This window comes from Nannospalax galili, unplaced genomic scaffold (genome assembly GCF_000622305.1).
Source record: "Nannospalax galili isolate Female #2095 unplaced genomic scaffold, S.galili_v1.0 scaffold114, whole genome shotgun sequence".
Taxonomy (NCBI): Eukaryota; Metazoa; Chordata; class Mammalia; order Rodentia; family Spalacidae; genus Nannospalax; species Nannospalax galili.
The window spans coordinates 470,299-475,759 of record NW_008336930.1 but is presented as its reverse complement, the minus strand read 5'-3'; the positions used below and the strand labels follow the sequence as shown (position 1 = coordinate 475,759).

The window sequence follows — 5,461 nt, the reverse complement described above, 5'->3', positions numbered from 1 at the left end:
GGAGTGGTATCCCATGAATTTACCTGCAGAGTCAGATAAAAACGAATATTTGTTCAATTGCAAAGTAAATGTTCCCTTTGTTTAGAGTAGGTTTTCTGGAGCCCAAACTGCTTAAAGAAAACACAGAAAATACAGTAACTTGAGTTACAGAACAACAAATATCAAGTCCTCAGAAAATCTTTCGAAGACTAAGTAGGTAATAAAAGCCCTCAGTAGTACATGGTACTTTGACTAAGAGAACATGCTAATTTTTATGTGATGTCATGCTCAGAATGATTTAGTGCAATGGGAACAAATAATGGTTTGTAGAAACCAAAGCAAGAGAATGTTAAGGAAGGGTCTCAGGTTTCAATTGTTTTGTAGAAACTTTCTCAACAAAGAGGTTCATGTCCTAGCTCTCAATTAACAGTTTTCCAAACTATGCAAATGAATGTTTTCTGCACACACATTACTTGTTTTAGATGTGCAAGATTGAATAAAATATAAACCAGTAAAGAGGCCTGAGAACAGAGAGGGCACTCCTGGCTTCAGGTAATCTCTTGTTCTTGGGCAGCTCTTCTGGAAACGTGTCATACCCTACTTTTGCAGCTTGACTTGGGTTGCCTATAATGTTTGTGTGGCCTTGGCAAGTCAGTCTGAGGTCTTAAAAGTTAACTTCTTTTTCTCAGATTTATAAAATTAGACATTTCTGGGTTATTAAAATTTCCCTTTGAAATTTCATATCTTCTGTGAAAAATGTACACCATATAGAACATGAACTGATGCTTTTCTATAAAGTGTTCTACAGTGAAGATTACTGACATATTGAGCAGATGGTCCCTATTCCAACTGCTCAATTCTGCTTGAAAATCTGAAATATGTAAACTTTATAGAATTTGTTTGTGACCTGGGGATATAGCTCAGTGGCCAAGCAATTGCCTAGCGTGCAAGAGACTATATGTTCAATTCACAGCACTGGAGAATGTTTGAGGAAGAAAATGTTTCTAGAACTGGGCTGCAGTCTCATTAGAAGGTGATTCACAATGCCATGGCCAAGCACATGTGCAATACTATTTATAGATATCAAAAGGAAGTGACATAAAGAAACAATCTGATTGATTGCAGTCAGTGTTTGCCCTATATGGACATGATGTAACCAGGATTTGCCTCTATACGTACATGATCCAGTTAGTTGGCAGACTGGAATCGGCAGAGCTTTACTGTTATAATTTGCAAGACTCAGTTGTCTTTTAAAGGACTATATTCTTGTGTGTGTGCATGTGTGTTATGTGTTCACATGTGTGGATGTGTATATATGCATGTACATATGTATACTTATTTTTATTTATCTATTTTTTAAGAGTTCACTATGCTGAAATTTTACCACAATATCCCAGCAGAGCATTATGTCTTCTTTTCAACACCTTGTTCTCAACTTCATTGGCCCTTTCTGCGTTAATGCCAAAGAGTTGACACAGGCCATGAGAAGACTGGCAAAAACCTTGAAGTTCTTCTCTTCCTCTGTGATCACTCTGGCTTCCTCCTCATTTTTATGGACATTCCGGATGGGCATCCCTGGTCCTGTTAACTGGGTGGCCAATTTAAGTTCTTCAGCAGAGCTGTCTCCTTTCTTGTGGGTAGAAGGCTTCGAGGAACAGGATGAGCTTAGAGCTGTACATCTTTAGCCACTGCACATTAGCCTGCAGGCATTCCGTGAACTTGTTCTTCCTTCTTGTGTCCACAGAGCTGGTGATGTTCTGGGCCACTTGCTTGTGGATGCTGGCCACCCTGAGCATTACCAGGCTGAAACCCTCTGCCAGCTCGGAACTTGGTGTGATAACTCACTATGGGCCACCGCACTATGGACCAGATGGGCCTGGACATGGGACTAGGGGCGGGGCGGTGCACTAGATCTGCCAGGCCTTGCAGATCTGCAGATCTTCCACGCTGGATGGTTAAACTAAGTGTTCAGTTGCTGCTACCAGTCCTTGTAGAAGTGGAAAATCAGGATCAAGCCATTCTAGCTGGGCACCATGGTTGCCTCCTGCCCAGGAGAATGGCCGAGCAGAAGGGCCATGTGTGTAGTTATTTATACATGGGCATAAATGTGGGTATGTATAACATTCATATGTGTGTGAGAGAGTTTTTGTGTGAGTAGCTCAGAGATCAACAGAGGATGTCTTCCTCAATTGTTGTTCACTTTATTGTTCTCTCAGTGAACCTGGAGCTCACTAATTGGGCAAGACTGGTTGAGGCACAGATCCTCTTGTCTCTACTGCCCCGTGGCTAGGATTATTAATGTGTGCTACCATTTTGTATGTAGGCACTAGGGATCAGAACTCAGATCCTCATGTTTGAGTAGCAAGTACTTTATTAAAGTGAGCCCTCTCCCCATCAAGGGAATGTATTATTTATTTACTTACTTTTATTTAAAAGACAGGGTCTCACTCTGGCTCTGGTGCCCTGGAGCCCACTAGGTAGACCAGGCTTGGCTTCAAACCCCCAATGATCCACATGCCTCTGTATCCCCAGTGCTGGGACTAAAAGTTTACACCACCATGCCCAGTGAGAAATACACTTTTTTAAAAAAAAAATATTTATTTATATTTTCACGTGTATGAGTGTTTGCCTATAGGTATTTATAAAGGTATGTGTACCATATGTGTGCCTGCTAATTGTAGAGGCTGGAAGTGGGTGTCAGATCGTTGAAACTAAAGTTAGAGTTGGTTGTTAGTCCTCTTTTGGGTACTGAAACCCAAACCTAGGTCCTCTGCAAGAGCAGCAAGTACCCTTAACCACTGAGACATCTCTTAAGCCCAAGAGATAGACTCTTGAGTTTTATATTATGGTTTAACTTTGAAATATACCCATATAGACTTATATGTTATTACTTTTAATATGGAAAAAATGCAAGATCACTGGTTCCTGTTTTAGAAGAAACACTGATAAATTTCACCTGGAAAGAAAAACAGTACTGTCTAAGAAACAGGTACCTCACCTTGTAGCCCCAGTCTAAGGAATAATAGATGCCTCCATCTCCGACAGCAGCAGATAATTCCTGTACTCTCTTAACCTTTATTTATGAATTCATAGGATAACACTTATCTAAGGAATATCACCCTTGTAGTTTCCAGTCATGTAGACCAAATGCCCCTGTGCCTGGTTTCCTGGTCTGCATCCATGGAGGCTGAAATGTAAACCCACCAACCTATGTGCATTAAAGCTGTAAGGATGGTAAACTCAGGGCTCGAGTTTATCAGAAGGAAACTTTGCTCAAGTCTGCCACTGTAACTAAACTTTTCTTGATTTCTCTACTTGAGTCCCTGGTGCCAGTTCTGTGTGTGCCTTAGTCCCATGCCTCAAGTTCCTAAAACACTTGGGTTCTATTTTGGATGTTGTGGACACTAGAGGTACAGCCTTGCTGTAGCAAAAGGTCACAGGGACATGACTTTGAAGTTTTCACCTGGTTACTAGTCCCTTATTTGCTCCCTTCTCTCCCTTCTTTCTATTTGGCATGAAGTGAAAAGGCTTCTTCCACTTATTTCCTTGATGGAGCCAGGCAACCAAGGCCTGAACACTATGAAAGGGCAAGCTAAAATAAATCCATCTTCCTTTATGTCCTTCCTTCAGGCATTTGACCTCAGCAAGATAGAACTCAAACAAGTTGCTTACAGTTTGTTTACATACTGAATTAGGCTGTAGTTTACTGTAGACAGAAGCAGCTGTGGGCCAAGTTATATCACTCAATATAGAAACAGGCTTAGAAAAAGCTATTGACCTGACTATAATCTGAAAACATTAATATACAAAATGTAAAAGTGTGACTGTGTGCCAGAAAAAAAAAACTGTTTGAACAAACAGCAGACTGTGTCTGATTTCTTGGCCACCAACAGTCAACTCTCAAAGAAAACTGGATTATCTTAGACCATGACATTTTGGCAACAAAAGATCAAATGGCTATAGGTTATTGGTCATAGGCATATGAGCAACCAAGTTTCAAAGGACTATTTAATAATGACTCAGTGGTCCAAGAGACTGATATAACTAATAATTCTGATATCACTAGTAGGAATTATCTTAAAAGTTCATGTGCTCTGATGGATAATGACTCTTTGGAAGGATTGAATTAGAATTTTCTTACACATACACTCACACACACACACACACACACACACAAAATACACATACACATGCACACACACATTTTACATAATCATTATATTTTAATCTGATAAAGATTTTCACAGCAAAAACATATCACCAAAGTCAAAGTTCATTTCATATTGACAAAGGGAACCATCCATTTCACTTTACTTTGTTAATTATCTCTTTGCTGTGTACTAGTTTTTTTAAATTATTTATTTAATAACCACATACTTGGAAGAAGCATTTCATTACGACGGCATTGGCATATTCAATAAAACTTTCTGAGCTAAGATGCATCTCTTTCAAAATTGGCTGTAAATTTTTAGGCTTAAAGTTGAATTATTACAGTTATACAATATTGTACTCAGTATAAACCCTATAACACATGAAATTAAATAAGGTTTTAATGTCGCTGTGTGCGTCTTGCGGGCACAGTTTTCACGTGCCGCGCTGTGCTGCTGGGCGGGTCTCTGGCTCTCCACGGCTTCGGGAAGTGCAGGCGAGTCTACAGGTTGGTGGGCCTGCACTGAGCACTGGCGAGGGCAGACTCCGCGGGGGGGCTGCAAGCTGCCGGTCGGGTTCTGCGCCATGCCGGACACTCTGTGCACGTGATCCGTTGGCCACCAGATTACGAAGGGAGGTGCAGGAATGGCGAACGCAAGATCTTCGCTAGTGGTTGTTGATGGAAGGATAGCCCCCTCCGAGAAAAGTGAATCACAGGCTGGTTCCAGGCACAATGAGACACAGATACAGCTCCAGACAAGTTCAGTGATACAGCTTCAGTTTATTCAGTGAGTCAGCTCCAGTTTATTCAGTGATTCAGCTCCAGTTTATTCAGTGATTCAGCTTCACTTTATTGGGGTTAAACTAGAAGATTTATAGTGTGGAGGCAGTAGCAAAAGACTCAGTTGATAGGTGCTTTGTAGGATGCCCCATTTACATGTGGGCTTCTATCAGACTGTCAGACAGTGCCTGATTATCACACAGGAAAAACCTGGAAGTTTCTATGCCAGAGGTCATGTATCTGTGGCGGCCACTTCAAAGGTGAGTCAGGGAGAGAGTAAGAGGTACCCTGCTGGAAAGGGGAGTCACTGCATAAAAACGCCGAGCCCCTTGGGCTACCTGGACATGGAGAGACTGTGACCCAAACAGCAGGGGTCCCCAACATTTTAACCTTTAAAAAAGATCTCCATTTCGTTATTAAAATACACAGTTTCATACAGAAAAATTCATTTTTACTGCAATTGACATTAAGATGTTTGTACATGCATTTCTAATCTCTATATATCTGATTATTACTAGTCACAGTTGGTTACTTTCTGAGCTCCTTGGCACC

General features: G+C 41.0%; 1 pseudogene; it reads right to left on the bottom strand.

Moving 5' to 3' along the window:
- Window positions 1-1,346: 1,346 nt before the first annotated feature.
- Window positions 1,347-2,014, bottom strand: LOC103732875 (annotated as a pseudogene).
- Window positions 2,015-5,461: the final 3,447 nt, after the last annotated feature.